At 48.6% G+C, this 23,107-nt stretch overlaps 1 pseudogene; it reads right to left on the bottom strand.

The window, feature by feature from the left end:
• LOC115915931 overlaps window positions 1-23,107 on the bottom strand; it is a 43,868-nt pseudogene that overhangs the window by 3,213 nt on the left and 17,548 nt on the right.

Genomic DNA, 23,107 nt, shown 5'->3' with positions numbered 1-23,107 from the left:
TGGGTGCAGCCCAGAATGCAGTTGGCTTTCTGGGCTCCCAGCGTGCACCGCTGTCCCTGGGCTTGGACAAACAGTTTTCTGCCAGGAGAGCCCTGCACACTGCTCCACATATCTCTCATAAAGGCCCAAACCAGCTCCAAACACTCTGCCTGCAGCAGCTTTTCACAAAGGGCTGCAGAAATCCAGGACAGCTGCAAGTGAGTGTCGGAAGGCTCTTGTCTTGTTCCTGACAGCAGAATTCTTGATGATCCTATGCAATTTTATTCAGATGTAACATGAGAGCTGAGGTTTTTTGTTAAAATATTCCATGATGAGTAACAAGCCTTGGGAGCATGAGGTGCAGGACTGACATGCAAAAGCATGAGCATATCCTCCAAAGTGGCCAGTTTAATTGTCCATTTTATTACTCTTGTATTTACTCCACACTAATAAGGAAAACCAAGCTTTGCTTGGAGGCAAAACAGGCATGGGATACACTACAGTCCCTCGCAGGCTCACCAGGGCTGGCAGTGACAAAGCAGGCAGTCTGCTTCATTGTGAACCACTACAGAGCTGCATCCCAATCTGGGTTAAGCAGCGTGGTATTATTAAGAGCTCCTTTTCTGCATGAGATACAAAAAGGAGATCCCAAATGATCTTCATGCAAGCATGCAGTAAAGAACTGGTCCTGCTATCCTAACGAAGCGTTTGCTTTGGCAATTACACTCTTCCCATTCATCTTTTGACACAGACACTTCAGGTTTTCCCCTACGCCCCTGCAAGGCTGGCAGTCGCTGTTTCCCATTTCCTGTCCTTCCCTAGAGATGGTGCAGTGGCTGCTTTGAAACAAAAAGCCCTGAGATCTGGACAGCTTGAAGGAGCATGAAATGCTAATTAAGTGCTCATATTGGTAATACCCAGGTCTGCACTGCCCAGTGCTCTGAAGCAGCAGCAGCAGCAGGACCATGCATCACTCCTGTTGGTGGATGTTCATGTTTCTGGGGTGCAAGAGCAATGACTTTGAGGAGGGACAAAAATGCCCCTCTTCAAACAGTGGGTGTGCAAGGAGATGTGAAGTTTCACAGCCTTTTCTAGGATATTTCAGAAAGATCTAAGAGAATATTGTGGCATGGAGCAGGTCCCTAATGTTGTCTCCAGAGAAATCCCCAAAGGGCACATTCGCTCTGCTGCTGATGGCAGCCCCATAAGCTCACGGACCAGTTTTCCCTGCAATGTGCCACCCTGCCTGGGCTTTACTAGGCCAGGACTAGACCCAGAGCCAAGCAAACACCTGCAGCCAGGTGACATTGTGTAACACCAGCAGCTGGCAACCATGAGGACTTTGCTATCAAAAGGTTACAGTTTGCACTGGGCCCAGAAGTGTTTTTCCCTAAGGCAAAGCAAATTGAAATGTGAAGTTTAAAAGCTTCAAATGACTATGAAAGGAAACTGCAGAATAATTTCTGGAAGGGCAGCATTGTCAATGATCATGCAGCCCACCAACAGCTGGAGCTGAATCCAGAATTGCTTCTTCCAGCTGTGCAGGAATTCATTACACTGGCAAGCACTGGTCCATGGGCACAAATGATCCCCAAGCTCTGGGCTGAATGGCACCCAGGCTGCAGTACAGATTTGAGGAACCCTTGTCACTTGTTATTGGCCTCCCAGTGCACTCATCCTTCTGCAAACAAGGTGCAAACACCACAGCTGGGCTGCTGCCCCTGGGTAAATATACATACAGGTGACTTTTCCAAAGCAGTGCATCTTTTCCCAGTGAAAGGCATGACCTCTTCTTACCTATGGAATTGTGATTGAAGACACCTGTGAGCCAGGTCTGTGGGAGATTGCAAAGGAGCAAAGCTTTGGCATTTGGGCACACTCCTCTTGGTTTCTTTGCTCAGGCCTTTGGTGAGCACAGAACACACCTAGGTAGAAAACCTTTGACTAGACAGGATCTTTTGGATCCATTGTCCCCCAAACAGGTCAACAGGTGACCCTGTTGTAATGCCAAGTAACAAAGAGCAGCACAAATGACACAAAGAAAACATGGCCAAAGAGGAAGAGGAGAGGCCCAAAGAGGAAAGGATGTGGTGAGACACTGGCACATTGAGTGAGCTGCACTCCCATAATCTCTAGGCTAGCAGGTCCTGGTCTCACATTCTTCTCTTGGTTTATTTAAATTTTATTTAATTTATTTACTTTTTTTTCATCATCAAAAAATATATATACAATTAAAAATATGTCATCAAATTTTAAAGATACAATCAAAACACATTAATTCAAAACTACATCTAAAGATCAGAACATATGTACATCTGTAACTATGAAGCCTAAGGCATCAATCCTGTTCTTCAAACACTCTTCATACAGGCGGCAGCTTCTTCCTGAGCTTGGAGGAAAGAGAGCTCTTCTGGACGGGAGGCGAGGACTTTGTGGGTGAGGGAACATCGGAAGTGCCCAGAGAGAACTTCTCGGTAAGACTGTAACCAGTCAGATCTGCAAAGTGGAGACACAAAGTTTAACAGAGGCCACCATGCAAACCTAAAGCATCTGAAGCTCCGTATTTCATGGGACACATTTCCTGCCAACTTCTAAACAGCTGCACAGGGAAACGTGCTCCTGCTGGCAGACACTTGAGGCAGGCCAGGGCAAAAGCCTGAGCCACTTCCCCAGAGCTAGCACAGGCACAGCCTGGCCTCTGGGCTGCCCTGGGACAGCAGGGAGCCCAGAGCCCTGTGCTCTCCAGGAATGGCTCAGCTGCACATGCACCCTCCTGCTCCTCTCCCTGCCCCACAGCTCAGCAGCCCTACAGCTCCAGGGGCACTGGCAGCAGCACAGCTCCTTGCAGGGGCACATGCAGGGCACAGCTGTTCCCTGGCAATGTGCACAGCCTCTCTGGGCTGCCACAAGACCCTTCCTCCCACCAGAGATTGGCCCAGCTCCCCCCTCACCTCTGTGTGAGGCTGAGCCATGATTGCCCTTCACCTTGGCCTCAGTCTGGAGTTGCTCCAGGCCCCCCATGCCATGACCAGGAAGGGCAATGGAGAGAGCAGGGGCAGATGCACACCCTTCCTTAGGATTTCGTCATTTTTGGCACAGCTAAAAAGGCAAATCCAGAGGTGTCCAACTCAGCGCTTCCTCAGCTTTCTGGAGAACATCTCGCCTTCACCAGCCCAGCATTTTGGAGAGGTTTTCCCGCACGTGTGGAGGCTTGCTGGCAGCACATTTCTTCAGCTGGGTGCCCATCACCTTGTAGAGGGCAGAGGCGAGCTTGGTGGCCACGGTGCGGACGTTGGCGCTTCGCACAGGCAGCGCCTTGTTCTCCAGGCAGGACCAGAGCACGGGCAGGGCGTCGCGCTGGACGGCTTCAGGGCTCCTGGCATGAACCCACTGCACAAGCACTGCCGGGACAGAGACACAGCTCCTTACCCACCAACCTCAGTGCAAACACGGATCTACCTCTGCTTTTGCTGCTTGCAAGCCTCTCTGGCCAAGATCGGCAAAACAGCACCCAGAGCCCCTTGATCCAGAAACGGGCAAAGCAGCTGAGCATCCTGGAAACAGAACCACCAACCCCTCAGGACTAATTGCTCCAACCAGAGCCTTGTCCCTGTGGCAGACTTCCTACCTTTACTAAATTATTTCACAATCTCTTTCTGCATGAACAATGAAGGAAATGTCCAACTGCCTTTTATTTCCATTAAGAAGTTGTCTAAACCCACACTGAAGATTTGGAAATGCACCACAGAGAGGAAATGGAGAGATTTCTAATAAAAGGAATGATTCAGTTTTTGTAACTTTGATGTCAAGTGCCAAATGTCTAATCTGGCTCTTCCCTTTGCTCAGTGGCACACAGCAAAGGGCAGGATTAGAACACACCTCAAAACTCCAGCCCACCAGAGATGGCTGCTGCCTGACAGCTGGATGAGAAACATCAGTGACCAGCTGGTGTCTTTGGCAGAATGCTTTTGGGGCTTCCAACAAAGAGCTGTGTCAAACCTCAGGGTGTCTTAGATAATTATCCAGACCCCATTGCCTGTGGCATTTGAGCATCTCCACATTTTATTGCCACTTCCCCTCCCAATGGTAATGGCATTTTTTTATAATGTCCACTGAAATAGGGGCATAGAGAAAGAAAAATGCTACACAGGGGACTGAAATGTAACCAAAACACGAGTGTTTTCTCATATTGTCTCTGAAATCTGCTCTCTGCTCATTTTCTGAACTGAACTATATCAAACACAAACAAATATTTACTACCAACAGGCTTCTTGCATGGCAGATTTGGCTGAGAGATCAAAACCTGAAATGCTCTGGAGACCATTCTTATTTTCTGATCAGACAAAATGTTATCTAGCAGCCATTTAATATTCTGTGGTGGAAGAGACTTCATTTTCTCTGTGCTGTTAATCCACCAGCAGTCATCAGCATTGAAACAGCTCCTGCAAGTACCCAAAACCAATTCTGCTAAGCAGGAAAGGGTTATGGTACCCATTTTAAAATGGGAATTCATTTGAGTTTAAATGCAATTAAAGACATTGGTGACTACTGAATGTGAGGAACAGCTGTCTGTTCCTACTAAATCTCAGAGAGAACATCTGCTCTTTCTAAAGCAGTCCTAATTTATGGTTAATTCCTTTATTTGAAAAAGAGATCAAAAGAACTGCTAAACTAAATTCCCTATTGCTGGAGATCTACTTTATTCAAATGCTCTTTAAAGGGCCTTTGACATTCCCAATTACTGAACATGCCCTTTTGAGATTCCTAATGAAAACACAAAGTGTATTAAACCTTGCATTCAAAGATGCTGGCATAATTAGCAGTGGATTTAGCCCCCAGTTAAAGCAAGGCTATCAATCGTCTTCTCTACTATATATTGAGATTATCATTTTTCCATTCCTTGGCTATTGCTGACACAGCAAGCTCCTCTGAGGAATCAATTATCAGCTGCATTTGTAGCATTTTGGACAGCGCTGACCCAGGCAGACACTGTTTGCACACCCTGAAAGGCTCAGTCCAAGGCCACTTGGACAGCACAGGCAGGGAGCCTCAGCACTCTGCTTCTGTCCCTGTGCCCCCAGAGGCTGCCTTGCACTAAACCCGTGCCTCTAATACCTCTGCTGAGTTTTGACCTAAGCTGGGACCCCCAGGCTCTGCACGGTTCAGCCTCAAAACTTTCCAAGAGAAAAACAAGAATTCTGTGAGGACAAAACAAACTGATGCCCTGAAACAGCATTTGCCACCATTTCCCCTCAAGGATCACAGATGTCCCTGAGCTTCCCAGCGAGGAGCCAGCTGGGGTATTTTAGCCCCTGCCTTTCCTGGAGGTGGGTTCTGAGATGCCCCAGTGAGAGCTCAGCCCCGAGGCCGAGCGCTGCCCCCATCTCAGATGCTGCCCAGCTCTGCAGCAGCCAGGGAAAACCTGCCAAACCCACCTGCCTTGGCTATTGGGCAGCAGGGACAAGCTCAGCACCTCCTGATTTGGAGCAGCTACTCTGCTGTCTGTTCACAGGCATTCCCTGTAAATACTCCCTGGGCAGAGCTCTTGGCTTAGGAGGGGAGGCCGTACCTGTGATACGCTCGGTGACATCCAGCAGAGCTTGGCCACTCAGGTGATTCCATTGGTAGCTGAACGCTTTCAGCAGTGACACTTTATCTACAAGTGAAACACATGTTTCTGCTCACTTTTCTCAGGTCATAGGAGAAAGGACAGTGGGGAGGGAAAGGGCAGGGCCAACCCCATTTTATAAAATAAAGTACATTTCTGCTGATTTTTGAATCCTTTTCTTCTTTCCTTCCAGCCTACTTGGCAGGGTTTTAAATTCCAAAAGAAAAGCTCTCCTTTCACATTTGTAAATCCAAACTTGTCTGCTGTAGCAGGAGCTGTGTTAAAACATTTCACATCAGGGACCTCAAGAGTTCAGTCACATGGAAGCAGTGAAAAGGTTTTGCATCCCAGAGCAAAAAGGAAGAAGCCCATACTTGGGACACAGAAAGGCACTGAGTCAGGCAGTTCCTGAGTTCACAGAGCAGCTGGGGAGGAGAAAGTGGAAACTCCCCTTGAAGACCTGCCTCTTCAACACTCCTCTTTTCAGGCATATTTCCCCAGTGCAGCATTCTCAGAGCTGACATAAATCTGTGTGGCAAAGGAATTTAGAGCAGCCCTTGCCTATGTAGTTAATTGCTGTGGCCATCTTGCCCCATGCAAAACAACATGTGGAACAAGGCATCCTTGACAGCTGGGTTTATACCTGTTTGTTCTAAAGAAATGAACTTGGTGAATCATCAGTTCCCCTTTGAAAATAGAAGACAAAGAAGAAAAGTGGAAAATAGGCAGCTAATGCCTCTAATGTAGAGCCTTCCAGGTGGCTGCTCTGCAGAAGCTCTGATGGGTCAGTGTCCCTTCATGCCAACAGCAAAGCTGTTCATTTGGGAAGTCAGACGGGGCCCAAGCAAACTCCAAAACCCCCTTTGCCTCTGAACTGTAGCAAAGCTGTAGTCCAGGACTTGCTCTTCAGACAAGCAGCACAGAGCCAAGGGCTCCTGGGACTGTTGGGAAATGCTGTCACATTCCAGCCTGTTGGGGATGGTGCATAAGGACTGCACCTGCACAGCTTCTGGTGGGTGTCAGCTGGAGTGTTCCACAGACAAGAGCAGCTGCCAAGGCACTCAGCGCTCTCTTGTGCAGGAGAGACAGAGACGCAGTTGAGGAGAGTCCCTGCCAGGGCTCAGCCTTACCCAAATGAGCAATGGATTCTTCCAGTGCTTTCACAGCTGCCCCACGAACCCTGGGATCCTTTGAGTTCAGGTTCTTTGTTATTCCCTCCACCAAACCAATGATCACCGGGTTCAGGGCATCTTTCAGGGCTCCTGTGATTTCAGCCAGCACGTCCAGCGCCTTCTGCTTCACTTTCTTGTGGCTGTCAGATATTCTCAGGACAAAATAATCAAAAATCTGTGAAGAGAACAAACAACGTGAAAGCTGGATTCAAATGTCCTTGTTTGAAGAGTGGATGTAGCAGTCAGCAATGCAATATCAAAGATGAAAGTGATCCTTTCTGTCAGGCCAGCACTTGCTTGCACAATTTCACTGTTTTCCTGTGGGCCACTCACTGGAATGGTGGCGCAACCTCCTGCTGGTTGAAAGATTTTCTTCTGTTTTTAGGAGGTTTGGCTGGGGACAGAATAGTTCCTATGGTATTTCTCTCCATCTATAAATCATTAAATCAATTCCATTTATTAATGCTAAAGAGTACCTTTGCTTTGAATGGAAGCAGATGTTTACAATGCCTGGTTTTCTATACAGTTGCCTCAAGTACTGAGGGCAATTATGATTTTGCCAAAACTATGGCCGGAGGAGATCTAAGTTTTCTTTTGTTTGTCTCAGAGCCAGTGTCTGGAGAAGTGCAGGGCTCTGATCAGCTCTTCCAGGATCCAGACCATTTCTCTAAGTAACAGGTGGACTTCTGAAATGTAATGTGCTGTACAGCTCTCATTAGAGCAGGTTCAGTCCCTTGACAGCCTCATTATCAGGCACCATTTTCTGGAAAAAGGGAAAAAGCAGCTACTGGGAGGAGAAGGCACAGAGGTGAGTCCTTAGCTGTTTTCCTCCTTTTCCAAAGAGAAAAAAGACCCCCCAAGAAGGGTGAGCACTGTCTTTACCAAGAGGAATAGGAACAAGGATGGAAATGAGTAGCCAGAGCTGTGCCTGTGTAAGACAAGATGGAGTATATAGAAGTATTCTTTTAAAAAACAACTGGGTTTAAACCAACCCAGCCTGATACTTCTCTTCCCTGTGCAAACCCATTTTTGGTCTAGAGAACAATTGCCATGCTTTCAGGGGCTGGATTCCCTTCACTTAACCCAACTGGGAGTAGGAGACAGCAGCAGTTACACCAGCAGAAAATTCTGCCATCATCTGATGAACAGCATCAATAGGCACCTGCCAGACAAATACAGCTGGACTGAAATAACTTGTCCTGAAGCCTGGACCTGAATTACATTTGTCTGGGTAAGAGGGGCCAGCGTGTCCCAAACAGCCAGGACGGAGTGCCAAGACACACTGAATTAACTTTACTGCTACAGGCTTAGGAAAGGAGCTAAAGGAAAGGAGCAATGAAGATACCCTACATACTTGGACAATGTTAGTGGAGATGAGCTGGGGGCTGGTTTTGCACAGGTCTTGGAGGAGTTCCACTCCTTCCATCCTTGTCTGAAACCCCTTGGCTTCCAGGAGATGGTAAAGCTTCTGGAGCAGCTCCGTTTCTTCCACAGCTGGAGGTAACGTGACCTGGGCTTTTGCACAGTGTGGGAGGTGTCCATCAGAGGTAGATTTCACCCTGGAAAATAAAACCAAATGAGGACCTGTTGGTGATAATTATCGTAGCATGGCATCCCCATTGTGGAAATAATTAGCATTGACTCCATGATTCCAGCATCAATCACTTTATTATACTATACTATACTATACTATACTATACTATACTATACTATACTATACTATACTATACTATACTATACTATACTATACTATACTATACTATACAGAAACTCATCGCCCTTACAGACAGTCTGATACAGACAGACCAGATTGGTCCATTGAATCCAAAACACCATCACCAGTGGCCAATTAAGAAATTACCCTTTGGTAAACAAATCTCCATAGCACATTCCACATGTTCACAACAACAGGTGCAGCAAGTGCAGATAAGAATTGTTTCTCACTCTTTTCTCTGATCTTCTCACAGCCTCCCCAGGACAACGCCTGGCAAAGTTGTGCCTGCTGCTCTCTATGGAGAGAGCTGCAGCCACAGACAATACCTTCAGTTAATTGTGAGCAAAACATCTTGAGCAGCTTTCCTAATTATGTGATTTCAAGCTGGAAAATCATGAGGCACTGAAGGAAAGTCATGGGGCTCTGAAGAACAACGTGGACCTCATGACAATCATTACTGGAGACAATCTGCAAGTGACATTCTCACCAGTGCTCACTCAGGAAAACCAAGGATGAGCTGCATCTGATCTATCTTCAGATGGCTGCCAGGGCACACAGGTCACATTGCTTTGTGGAGAAAGAGAGACACTACTGCCAAGTTTAAATGCCTCCTCATATGGGATGTGTGTGTCTTAGAATAAGGAAACTCATCACTCTGGAGAAGTGTCTCTACAACCAGGCATGACAATCTGGAAAAGTAGCTCAGATGCATCTGAACAGATAAACAGGGCCATATTTGAAGGATTCAGAAAATCAGTAACAGAGATAAAAACAGAAGCCAGACATCCCAGAACTATGCTCACATTTCATTTGCTTCCCTAGAGACTAGATGCACAGCTTAACAACCCCACTGGGAACAATTCTCCTGGATCAACCTGTCTCTTCCATGAGCACAGGAAGATGCTGGCTGTGCTACTGAGGCATGTGGTCACTTTCCTGCCACTGCTGAGCAGGACAGAGCTAAATAAATCCCCTCTGTTATCAGAGGAGAACAGGTACAAGTAGCTCTGCAGCTGCCATGAAGAGACAGCAAGGAGCAAATTCCTGTCTTAAATGCTGATTGCAGCACAGGGGGAAATAAACCAAACATGCTGTCCATCAAGCAAATTACATGAAGGACAGGAATATCAAGACAAAAAGTCCACATTGAGACACCTGTTGACTGAAGTTGTTCTGGAATTGCCTTGCTCCTTACTACTCAAACTTGGTACTGTTTGAGGGCAAGAAAACCATGATTCAGCCAGGCCAAACCACACGGATGAGAACTGCATCTTTGTGGAATGGCATCTTGCTTCTAGACTGAGACTTCTCATCAAAACACCCATCTGAAAAAGACTCCACTCAGATGAAAAAAAACCCTGGTTGAATTTACTTGTCCCAAGTCAGGCAGCAGAAACTTGGCCCTCTCCCAGCCTCCACAACACTGCCCTTGCCACTGCACTGGATCGTCTGAGCTGCAACCAATGGGTGTCTTTTTGTCTCTCCATTTTTGTGGAAACCCCTCCAGAGAAGTTGTGTTCAGCACAATGCAGAAGTAGACATTTTTTATCCTAGAGCATTTGTAGGGAAAGGAAACAATCTGTGGCACTGGTCATCTCTGCCAGAAAGATTTTCCTGAGGAAGAGACATGTAAAGCTTGCCATGTGCTTTGTCACATCTGACAAAAGTGCTCAGTACCGTTTGCTAGAAGGCAATGTGGCCTGGGGCTTCTTTGAGCCATCGTTCCTCTCCTTCACCGGCTCCTTGACAGATGGGCGTTCAGCCTTCTGGTTTTCCATCCCCTACAAAGACATAGAGAAACCCCATCAATCTTTAGAGTATAAAACAGGAAATTCCCTGTTTAAAACACAAGTTAGAACCAGGATCACTGCTACCAAGGCTTAGGGAAACATTTCCTAACTTACCAGATGGAAACAGACCAGAGATGCAGTGATGCCAACTCTTTGATTTCAATAGCCCAAGGCAGGTTATGGGTGCTACCAGACTGAGCAGCAGTCTAAAATCCCAAATTCCTTAGTCTTGAGCATAAATGGGAATAATGCAAACTGGCAGGCAATAAGTGTTCGTAAAGGAAGCAGCAGAAAAACTGGACTCTTTGGGGGTTGGCCCATTGTGTTGGAAGTTGATTTGGTTCAACACTCACTCTCCCTGTGCCTGCACAAAGGCAGGCTCCCTTCTGTAATGTCGATAAAAAAAATAAAATCCCCCCATCAAACAAACAAAGGATTTTCCACTGGATGCTGCTGAATTCACCAAGCTTCTTCCAGCTCCACAGGGCTTGACAGCAGGGCAGTATTCCCAAAAGACAGACAGTAATTGTAGTAACTAGGATTGACTTGGACATCTTTTGTAAATTTGGAAATTTTCTTGGCACTACTACTTCCAGTGTCCTTTGCAAAGACTCTGTTACCTTCAGAAGCACAATTCTCACTTAATTGCTTTACAGGGGGCAGAGTAGGGAGAGCATGGTGGGGGCTTACGCTTAAATGTAAACCCATTTTCTCCTCTTTCCCTTTCCTCTTTGTGACCGATATTCAAAATATTCAAAACCCCACTTTTCCCCTAATAATATCAGTTCCTTTGTGGTCTGCAGATGAACAGGCTGAGGATTAACAGCTCATTCCCAGGAGCAAAATGATTCAGCAGAAGAGGAATGAGCTAAAGACAGATTGGGTATGTTTGATCTCATATTAGCAGTGGCAATACTTGCACAAAGGAGACATTTCTCCTGCCAAGCACTTACTTTCTTCTTAATTCTTGTCAGAATATCTTCCAGGTCACGGGGGGAAAGAGATTGTTCCAGAAGCATTTTAAATTGGTGATGATTGAGCAACATCTTCACCATCTCCTGTCCATAATGCCTAAGGAAGGAAGGAAGGAGGAAGGAAGGAAGAATGAAGTGAAAGAAAAGTGAACAAACACAGGAAGAGTGTTAACAGAAGAGGCTGATACCTTAAACTCATCAGGTGCAATCCTTGCATGAGAAGGCATTACCTACTCAGCAAAGAGGGAGATTTACCTCACTTGACACTGCACAGTGCTGTCAGCTGAACACAAGAGGCAAGAGGAGAATGTGGGGCAACAGAAAAATACCATTTCACTCTGAAACTGGGGGTGTGCTTCTGTGGCATCAAAGGATCCCAGGCAACAAGCAAAACACATCTGCTTTGTTGTCAGAGCCTGTTAGCAGTGTCTTGCTGCCATTGCACAATAATTTGCCTTTCTTTAACTGGCAGGGAAGCCAGGACAAAACACCTCATGCATCCTCTTGATTATTCTATACTATGTGTATGCACAGGGGCAGCTAGTTGCTCTGGTGTTCTTGGCAGCTATTCATGGGAATTTCATCATCAAAGGAAGGGGATTTTGGTGGTTTGGGTTGATTTTGCCACTAGGAAACCACAGTTTTCTTCAAGAAGAAATGTGGAGCTCACTGAGCCACAGATAACAGCATTCTAGAAATCTGCAGAACAGGTTTAGAAAGACTGAATATGTTGGCTAAAGACCCCTGAAATATTTCTAGGAAAGTCTGAAGTTAATGAGAAATGGATGTTTGGGATCCTTCAGTGATGAACATTAGCCAACACTTTGGCTTTCTCTTGTGCACCTAAGGCCAAACAAAACTGTTGGACTGGCTGATCTGAGCTCTTTTGATCTCAGTAAAGAATCCTTCAAGCCACAGGAAAAAGTTGGCAATGCTCCTTTTTGCTGGCCAACCTCAGGTTTCCCAGTACAGCCATTTGCCCAGGCAGCCCAGAGCAGTGGTCACAGCACCAAGGCTGGCAGAGCTCAAGAAGAGTTTGGACAATGCTCTCAAGCACATGGAGTGACTCTTGGGGTGCACTGCACATGGCCAGGAGATGGACTCGATGACCCTGATGGGTCCCTTCCAACTCAGCATATTCCATGATTCTATGACCCCTATTCACACCGTGAGGTAACTTCATATTCCCGTTAGTTTCCACTCTTGTGTGGTTTCACCTTTATAGCCAGACACAAAACGGTTTTCCTGTTTTGGGAGGTGAAATGAAGATCATTACCTTGTGTCCTTGTGACAGTCCTGAGCAAGCGTCCCTGCCACGTGTGCCAGCCTCTCAGCCCTGGGGGTGCCTGCGAGCTTGGTGACTCCAATTCTCTCCATCAGGGACAGGAGGAGTTGGGCCGCACACTCCCGCACCGGGGCGTGGCGGCTGCTGGGGAGGAGAGAGCAAACCCTGGGCCACAGGGACAAGGAGCAGCAGCAGCGCAGGCCTTGGCCAGAGCCTGTCCCTGCCCTTGCTGGGGGAAGGAGCCGGGCTCTCCCTGCACCTTCAGACACCTGCAGAAGGTTCTGTCCTCAGCTAAACACAAAGTTAGCATTGTACACAAGGCCTGCCTGCACGGGAGAGGGAGGAATTCAGTCTCCCTGCACTGTCTGATACTCAGTTTCTTTCACAGTATTTACTCGGAGAAAGATTAAAGAAATAGATGACATATGAATAATTTAGAAATTAAGGACAATTGATGCTGACCCATCAGAGGGCACCCACTACACAGAGCTGCAGCAGGATTGAGGCTCTTTCCACCCATTTATCCCCAAATCTGCAGACCATTGGAAAAAAACAAATGCAGGGAAAACACGTTGTGGGCCGTGAAGTTGCAGAATATCCAGCAATGCAGCCTGTTTCTTCTGTGGGGCTTGGCAACGGATCCATCTGAATGTTTTACCCTATTGCAAAGCTGAGGAAAGGGTGGCAGGCAGTTTAGCCAGGCTGTCCTGTTCTAGAGAGTGTCTCTTGGGAACTGTCAGGCCCAGCACCAACATTTAAGGCAGCATTTGCTTCAACTGTCCCATGGCAGTCAGCCTGTGAAGGTGCCTGTAAAGTGATTCATCATCTCAAGGCTAACATGAAACATCACTTTGAATAGAAAGTAGAGCTCTAAGGCCAGGACAGTCATACAAGACTCCCTTTGGCAGGAGCTGCACCTGCTGTGCAGGCTGTGCCACACCCAGCAGATTGTCCCCCATGTGCTCCACGCCCCAGCAAGGACCCTCCTCATTTCTCAAGTTAATGGCATCATGAGGAGACATGGTTTTCCCAGGGCCTCTGTGGTTAGTGCTGTGAATTACCAAACACTGCTCACAGCTGCAATTGCAATTGTCCCTCTTCCCACAAAAGCACAAGGCTCTATCCTTAGCCTTTGCAGGCACTTTCCCTTCCCCAACAGTCACCACATCTAGGAAAATCTGACAGACTGGGAGAACTCCAGGAAGCAGCAGGAAGCTGAGTCAGAGGAGCTTTAGTTTGGATATCAGGAAAAAGGGTTTTTCACCCAGAGGGTGGCTGGGCACTGGAACAGGCTCCCCAGGGCAGTGCTCACAGCACCAAGCCTGACAGGGTTGAAGAAGCATTTGGACAACAATCTCAGGCACTTGGTGTGACCCTTGGGCTGTTCTGTGCAAGGCCAGGAGCTGGACTCGATGGTCCTGATGGGCCCCTTCCAACCCCCCATATTCTACAGTTCTGTGATTCTGAGAACTAATAGGCTGCAGGAGGGCAGAAATAGGTGACAAGAGGAAAGAAGTGAGGTTGATCAGAGAATCAAGTCACTGAGTCCACAGAAGATGCAGGATACAGGACCCTTCCCTAGCATTCCCATTCTCTCTCTCATCCCTTCTCCCTCCCACACACACTAGAAGGTGAAGAATATCACTAAAAGAAGAAGAACCTACTTGACTCCCATGTCCATGAGAGCAGTCATTGCTCGTGCAGGAGTCACATTCTCCACCATGATCCCCAGGGTCTGACTGGCTGCTTTCTGAACAAATTCTGGGGAGTTGGACACCATGTGGAGAAGGACCCGAGCAACCTCATCCACCTCAGAGTCCATGTCCTTCTTCAAGGTCACAAAGAGCTCTCCCAGAGTGACAATTGCAGAGTAGGACACCTTGGAACGGAGGTTGGTCACCTGGGGAAGTCATGAGGGGAAACATAAGAATCACCTTGAAAAGAAAACCAGTTGCCTTCAACACAAGTCCCAGGAAATGACAACACGTCCCACTGTGTCCAGAGGAACATACAAGTACAAGAAGAGCAGGAGAGCACAAGCACAGAAAGGCACTTACTCTGGCACCAATTTCTGGCCTCAGACCTGCTTACTGCAGGCCTAAAATAAAAATATCAATTCACTAAAGTGTTCTACTTAACCCTTCTAAAATGTCCACAGCTTTGATTTTAGGCCCTTTTACTAGAAAATTAAAGCAAGGGCTTGCTTTCAAATCATAAAGGCACAAGTGATAAAGATAAAAGAGTCAGGTGCTCCTGTTCAAAAAAGCAACACCAGCAGTTGAAGCACTCAGCCAGGAAACAGAAAACACAGGCTCAGGTCTACAGAATAATTTGCAGTGGTTGAATTACAGCTTGGGCAGAGATTGGGACTCTGGCAAATAACATCATTAGTGTCTCAGTTTCTGCATTTGCACATTGCATTATAAAGGCACCACACTCAAAGATGAGTGTCAGATACCCGACCTGCCAGTAAATACAGCTGCATGTACCCACAGATCCTACAGACAGCTGACAGACATTGGAAATCTCAGGTCTAAAACCAGAAATGAAGGCAGACCCTGAGCACACATGGAGATGAACAAGCACATACCTACTCTACACACCGTGTATGAAGTATGGGGGACAATTCAGAGCAAGGTTCTCACCTCGCTGGTAACTGCCAAGCAAACCTCACGAAGTCTACAAAGCAGGACCTCTGAATGGGACCCAGCCAGGTGCTTGATGGTGAGGAGTCCCTTCTCCTTCAGCTCCCTGAAAGGCAGAAGATTGATTTTTCTCTCCACCAAGGCAGCACCCTCTGAAATGACCAGGCTGGCAGCTCAGTGGAACAATGGGAGGTGCTTTTCAAGGAGTACTTAATGAAATCGTGGAACACGTTGCCCCAGGATGCTGTGGCTGTCAAAAGCATACACAAACCCAAGAGGCAAAGAGAGGGGTTTCAGAGTGGCCATTTAAGAAGACAGCCTTTCTGAAATCTCTGGCACATGAGGCCCCTCTGTCACTGCTTCCTAGAAGCTGTGAGACCGGGCCATGCTGCTGTTTCTTGTCACCTCCCTGTACCTGTCCCTGAGACACAGTGCCACCGGGCTGCTATTGGGGCATTTTCCTTCTTTGTCAGCCCCAGCAGGCATTCAGCAGGGACAGTCTGCACTGCCACTCTGGAGCTGAGTTTCCACTCTATGATCTCGGCCTGTCTGTCACCCCCTCCACTCCACCTCACACATTCCCCAAAAATGCAGCAGGATGTCCCAGGAGATTCCACCCCTGGGCAAGAACTGTTGAAACTCTGGCTTTTCCCAAAACCCCTACCTAAAACAACCCCCACAACAGCCACAGGTTATTTAAAAGGTGCAAACAAGTCTGTCTCTGAGCACTTGCTTTGTGCAGGCCCTCAGCTACAGGAAGGTCTGTGAGGCATCAGGGCTGCAGCCCAGGGCTGGTGACCGATCCCACGGGCACCCCTGAGTGTCATCCGGACCCCCCACACCTGCAGAAGCTCTCTGCACCTCACAGGGCACCAAAGAGAAATGGGGAAGAGAAAGCAGAAGAGAAAGGGCAAAGCAAAGGTGACTGCACAAGGAGATGCATCGTGGCCGATTTTTCATGCTTATCCCAGTGGTAATGGAGTCCTTACCCCAGTGTGAATGAAGCATCCACCAGGGAGTGATGCAAAACCATACATCAAGAGGAAAACCAATATCACCTAAAATTTGTAGGGTTATCACCTCTGGGCCTCCTTCTGCCTGTGTATAATTTTGGGACACATTGGTGAGTATTGACAAAACATCTCAGGCCCATATGAAGCAGTGAGAGGGAAAAAGTTGAATTCCAAAGGGCCAAGATTCCTAGAGGATTTTCTTTCTTTTTCCTTCTCTTCTGCCATGAGCCCTTCAGGAGTAATGGCAGGCTGAGGGACTTGAAAGCACAACTCAGTCCATTTCTCAGAACAGAGGAACTCCCTGGAGCTGCTTCTGGGACTCCCATGCAGGAGGGCACAGGGAGACCCTGTCACCTGCCATTGCTGTCAGCAGTGGGAGCAGAGAGGAATCTTACTCAGTCCCACTGGGCCAGTGGCCCAAGGCACCCAAATCTCTACACTCAAAACTGCTGCCATCCTGCTTCTGCCTTCAGCCAGCAAATCATCTCCTTCCAGAGCTTTCTCTCTTCCCCCAAGGTTTCCTTTGCAGCTCCATGGAGCAGCAGGCAAAGCGAGGAAACAGCACGGAGCTGCTGCAGCTGCAGCCCTGCTGCAGAGCAAGGCCAAGAAAAGGCTGCTCTCCAGTCTTCATCCTCTCCCTGCTCTGCAGTGGTTTCACCAGTGCCCTTTGGCCCTCTGGGCTCTCGGGGCTCCGAGGCACGAGCAAGACACGCTTCTGACCGACCTTAGCGCCCAGAGGGACACGGAGGGAACGGGGCCTTTCTTACCAGTCATCGCTGCCCAGCAAGGAGAGCGCCTCCTGCAAGGACTGCTGTGGGTCTGCAGAGGCTCTGTCCTTCTGCCCACGGCCACGGAGCGGCTCCTCTCGGCGCTTGGCACCAGTGGCCGTCTGCGGGGTCCCTGTGAGGAGAGGGTCGGCCATGGGCGCTGCAGGCCCGGGCAAGGCCCCGCCCTGGAGCGGCCTCAGCCCCATCTCCCAGCCAGGGCTCCGTGTGGTACAAACTGGCCCTGCCTCAGAGGCTTCCCTGCTCTCTGGCTCCTGGGGCTCCTTGCCTGCTCCCAGCCTCCCCCAGCTGGGCCCAGCTCCAGGCTGAAGCTGACAATTGCCCCCGCAGCGCCAGCTCCCAAGTGCCACAGGTGCCCAGATGGTGAGTGAACAACTGATCGTGGTGCTTCCCGTAGGAGCACAGGGAGCACAGCCTGGCAGACTGCCCTGCAGCTCAGCCCTGCAGTCCCAGCTGCCTCCTGGCACCAGTGCTGTAGTTTGGACTCTCAGGATGGGCAAAAGCCAGAGCTCAGGCCTTTACCACTACTTTATTCAGCTCAGCACTTTCCAATGGATCTCTAAGAACCAGCTGCTCCAGTACTTCCAAGCTGGAGTAACTCAAAAGTAGATTTGCTGTTCACTCTCAGGACAGACTATGGAGCCAAGATCCCAGCAGTGCTGGCTGAGGCAGGAGGCAGTTTGTGCTCCTTGTGCAGGGAAAAACCCGAGTGGGAAAAGCTGCCATGGAGCAGGCTTACCTGAGGAGCTGCGTGGGAAGCTGCCATCCCCATGGATGATGGGTGTATTGGGCAGTAAGGGAACGTTGTCCTGCTTCCTCAAGACCTTCTTCTTCAAGGCACTACCAGGGTGTGTTCTCTGCCCTCTAGAAGCTGTGCCATCGACAGGTGGTAGGCTAAAGGCTGCAGGGACCAAAGAGGAGCTTGTAAGTGGGAGGGTGCTGGACAGGGTGATGATGGAAAGGGCCAGAAAACTTGCTGGAGCTGGGTAACATCTCTTTGTTATCCCAAAGAACTTCAAGTATAACAATGAAATACCACTTTATACCAAGTATAACACTAACATGGGACAATGATCACAGAATCCTAGAAGAGTTTGGGTAGGAAGGCACCTTTAAGCACCATCTAGTCCAACCCCTGTGAGCAGGGACATCTTCATCCTGATCAGGTTCCTCAGAGCCCCATGTAAGCTGGCCTTGAACACCTTCAAGGATGGACCAACAACAGCTTCTCTGGGAAAACCCTTCCAGCTTTTCATCCCCTTCATTATAAAAAAAATTCTCCCTAATATCTAATCTAAATCTACCCTCTTCTAGCTTAAAACCAAACTTGCAGTGATGCTTCCCCTAAGAAACAAGGGAAACCCAGTATTGCTTTGCCTTTGTTCTCCTGTTCCAGAGGCTGGCAGGGGCAGTTGCCAAAGGAAAGTGCAGATAACCGTGCGTGATGCCCTCGGGCTGAGTGCTGCCTCCTCAGGCCCCGCTGCCGCCCTCGGGCAGCGCTCACAGCCCTGCAGGCAGAGCCCCTCAGCCGCGATTCAGGCGGGAACGCTGCTGGCTCCTGGGGCTACAACAGAAGCCCTGGCTGGGGCTTCAGCGCAGCTCTACAGCGCCAGCTCCTCAGCAGGGAGTGCCAGGAGAAGGATCTCTGGTGTTTTCAGTACAAGGAGCTGAATTTTGTTTCCTTCCAGGTTGCAGCCTGGTTGAAAAGCATTCTTTTGGCCTCCCCTTCCCTGGAGGCTGCTCTCCAGGAGAGAGTCTGAAGCCCCAGTGTACTTTGCAAGACAGAATTTTCTACTCTGAAAGACTTTAGAGGTGAAGGGGGGAAGCTGATATTCTGTTACTGACTCAGTGAGGCCGTGGGCAAGACACTTCATGCCTCTGTATTTTTTTTGGGAAAACAGAATTAAATCCCAAGCAAGCTTCCACTCAGATGCAAGCAGAACAGCCCCCAGTCTGATTGCAACACTGTGCAAAGGGCAAGCAAGTGGTCAAAAAGGACCACCACAAGTGTAGCCACCACTTACTTGCTTCAGCTGCAACCCCAGGCTCAACTGTCTTAGGAATAGGCGGCAAGGATGTTTTCCTTTGTCTCCTTTTCTTCATCTCTCTCTCCAAAAGCTCTGCGTCCTTCCGCTCCAAGTTCTTTTGAGCCAACATGCACAAAGCAGCACGGATCTAGGTGCAATGGAAATACATCACAGACTGTAAGCAGAGACACACAAACCACACACAACATCTCATCAGGAGCACAGAGTCCACAGAGTGCCATAGGCTTCAATGCAGCTCCATACACATTCCAATAGTTTCAGAGGAATGTCTCCTGTCCTCACCTTGGCAATTACACACAGTGAGGTGGAACACTTCAGTGCCACAACCTTCCACTGCTGCAACTGCAACCTATGTCAGGAAGCCCTGCTTGAAGCATGAAAGTCATAGGAGTGCTCCAAGACAGAGGAAGAGCTGACATGGCCAGTGAGCAGGCAGTTCAGTTCCTACAGGCCATGGCAGGAGAATAAAAACCATGTGCAATACCCAGCAAGGAGGGCTAATGAGCTGCTGCTTAACACTCATGGCCAGGAATTGCAGCTGTTTCTCACTTCCTGGCTTCTGAAGGACTCAGCTCTGAAGGACTCGGAAGGACTTGGTCTCTGAGACCAGGAGACCAAAAGGAGGAGTCATGTGAAAACAAGTTGCAGAAACACTGATGGCAATGAGCAGAAAACTTGAGAATGAGAGGGCTGTGAGATACAGCCACAAAGGTAACCAGGAAAAATCAACCTCTCCCATTTGCTTTTGCAGCCTTGCTTACACCCAACATTAGAATCTTTGCTTCTCTGCTTCCAAGGATGCACTTTGCCCACGTGCACTGATGTGTAGCTTGCTCTGCCATTCAGAACTTCTCTAAAACAGCCTTTGCACATAAAGAATGCTTCTGCCATGACCTTAGCACCATCTCCAAACCAGGGACCTGGGCACCACTGGAAATAGCCAAGCAATGGTTCTGTAGCTGTCCAATACATTCCCAAGGGAATCCCCATCCCCCAAGAGTGGAAGATGATGATTTTCAGTGACATTTTGGGCCAAGCACTAAACAGCCACGGGAAAGGAAGTCTGCTCATCCCTGTCCTTATCCCTTACCTTCCCAAAGGCGTCCCTCAGCTCTTTGTCCCTCGTAAGACCAGGACTGGTGGGATGATCTGTCTCCTTGGCCTGGCTCAGTGGGAGGCCTGGGAATGGAAGCAAAGGTTCCTGTAAAGCTCTGGCAGACTTCAAGCCCCCAAAAACACAATGCTGGGCAACAGGCAAGACAGGTTCCAGAGTGCAGAGCTCTCAAGACACAGAGATTGGCATTGAGAGCAGCAAGGCACAGTGCCTAGACCCTCTCCCAAGGGATGGGCTACTGGCAGCAGACATGACATGGCTCTGTTGGCCAGCAGACTGAAACCTGCTGCATGATAAAGGCCCCAGCCCCTGCATGCTGGAGAGCCTCTGTGTCTGATAGAGAAGGGCAGAGATGGAGATTGCTCCTGACAGAGATTCTTATCTGCCCTTATTCATGCTGATTTTAGTAAACATCATCTTTCTGGTTCCTGAAAGAAGCCCCAGGTTCTAATACCTGGATGCATTTAGATCAACATTGTCTTCTCTTTGTTGGAATATTTTAGAGGACATTCAAAGAAAATCTGAGCATTGCAGGAGTGCAGGAGTGTTACCCAAATGTGAACTGTGTTCTTGACACTAGATATTTCATTTTCCCCAAGGATTTTCATTCTCAGCTGTATGAGATTGGGCCACTTTCGGGCCAGGCTGACTAAAGGCTGATTTTCTAGTTGCAATTCTATACAACAGCTTCACAGAGGATAAATTAAGTGGCAATGCAGTAGAAAAAGCAATGTCTTAAATCAGGATTTTTTGCCCCTGCAGAATGGTCAGCATAATAATAAAAAAGGAGACTTAGATAGCGGCTCTGTGATAAGGAGGGCCTTGGAAGGGAAAAGCATTTGGGATGTTGGCAGGGAAACTACAGATCCCAAGGTAACCTCCTTGGGACCACTGCTGTCAGTCAGGCCAGCAAAATGGACACACAAAATGTAACAGAGGCGCGATGCAATCTAAAGCATCTGAAGCTCCGTATTTCATGGGACACATTTCCTGCAAACTTCTAAACAGCTGCACAGGGAAACGTGCTCCTGCTGGCAGACACTTGAGGCAGGCCAGGGCAAAAGCCTGAGCCACTTCCCCAGAGCTAGCACAGGCACAGCCTGGCCTCTGGGCTGCCCTGGGACAGCAGGGAGCCCAGAGCCCTGTGCTCTCCAGGAATGGCTCAGCTGCACATGCACCCTCCTGCTCCTCTCCCTGCCCCACAGCTCAGCAGCCCTACAGCTCCAGGGGCACTGGCAGCAGCACAGCTCCTTGCAGGGGCACATGCAGGGCACAGCTGTTCCCTGGCAATGTGCACAGCCTCTCTGGGCTGCCACAAGACCCTTCCTCCTGGCAGCGAGCAGCCCAGCTCCCCCCTCCCCTGTGTCCTTGTCCTCCCTGGCAGTGCCCCCGGGGCCAGCGCTGCTCCGCGGCCTCTGCCGGGGCTCCTGGGCCGAGGCCCCTGAGCCGCCCGGGAGCCCAGACCTCCATTGCCAAGGCCGGGCTCCGGCACAGGAGGCTCCAAGCCCAACAGGGTCAGCCACTTTCCTTGGGAACAGAGGCATCCCAGCTCCCATCTTGCACCAAGAGCTCTTTCCCTGCTTCCTCTGGGTTTTTGCTGTAGGCTCAGAAGCAGCTGACATTCAGGTACAAGAGAAGAAGTGAGTTAATTGAACTCATGCCTTTACAATCAACCCATCTAATGGGTGAGGAATTCAAAGTGTATTTTAGTTACTGAAAAGATTGCTTGGTTTTTTATTTTTCATGAAATGAGCATCAGTTTAATTTCTCTGAACAATATGGAGCTGGCAAGCCAAGAGAGAAGGGCTCTACTAGTTCATGTGGTGCCCGTTGCCTCCCCACTACTACAGGATCCCTTTCCTTCCAAACAGTTGGAAATTCACAGTGCTCTCTAGAATCTGACACTGGCAAGGAAGTAATTGTTTTCAAAAGTAATTTTCAAGGCCTTTGTTTCTGTAGTTCCCACTCAATTCCAGGTCGGGTTTTGCATTTTTGGGATTTTTATATTACTCTTTACAACAAAAGAAGTGCTGGGAACCAAACAATGGCACCACATTTTAGATGCAAAAGAAGCTTTGCTTTCTCCATTAGATGTGCCCAGTATTCTGTGAGCCTGTATTTGTAGGGAACAAAGTGCTCATCCCAAAGTTCCACTTTTGCTCTACTTACTTGTTCCAGGGGTTTATTCCCTGCTGTCTTTTCAGCAGAGACACCCAAACCCAACATAAACATGACCTGCCTCAAAACATTTCTGATCTTGGCTAATACTGTCAATTCAAAATATTCCTAATGGAAATAGCAGAGGGGAGGTCATTTTGAAATACTCTCCAACAGAGCAGTTAGAATTAAGAGAACTAGTTCTTTACATGGCTGCACAGAGAATAAAATCCCATGGCAGCCAAGCAGGATGAGTGTCTTAAACCTGGATTCCTTCACCCTGTAGAATGCTGGGGTCAGTAATAAAAGTGAGACAGGTAAGGTTTAATGAGATAGGTCATTTCTAGTCCAGAATTGATCCAGCAAAAATGTCACCTTACTTACTGAGCAGTACTATTCTCTGGCTGCATTAAGCATTCCAGCTGCACATCAGCAATTAAGGAGTCATTCCAAAGGGGCCATACCCAGGATTTGGCAGAACTAACCCTGATCCCCAAAGGGACCAGGGGATCTGATCCCTTGTTCTGCATCAGCAGAATTATTTCTCCAAGTCTCATCTCTCCTATCATTACACACCCAGAGATGGCAAAGGAACAACAACAGTGTCATTGAGGCTTTCAACTTGAAAGCATTGCCTGACCCAGATGCACCAGAGACTGCATTTTGTCTGGCACAATTCCACTTGTCAGGGATCAGGCAAGGCAGGGACAGGGACAAGGCAGAAGGCATCTCCTGCCCCAGCCTCAGCCTGCAGCACTGACACAGGCAGAGAGAGCCAGGGAAGAGATTTGTCACTGTGAACCTGCCATAGGTGGCTTTGGGC

The sequence above is a fragment of the Camarhynchus parvulus genome, unplaced genomic scaffold, assembly GCF_901933205.1.
Source record: "Camarhynchus parvulus unplaced genomic scaffold, STF_HiC, whole genome shotgun sequence".
NCBI classification, from domain to species: domain Eukaryota; kingdom Metazoa; phylum Chordata; class Aves; order Passeriformes; family Thraupidae; genus Camarhynchus; species Camarhynchus parvulus.
The sequence above is the reverse complement of the archived record's forward strand: the minus strand, read 5'-3'. Positions and strand labels throughout refer to the sequence as shown.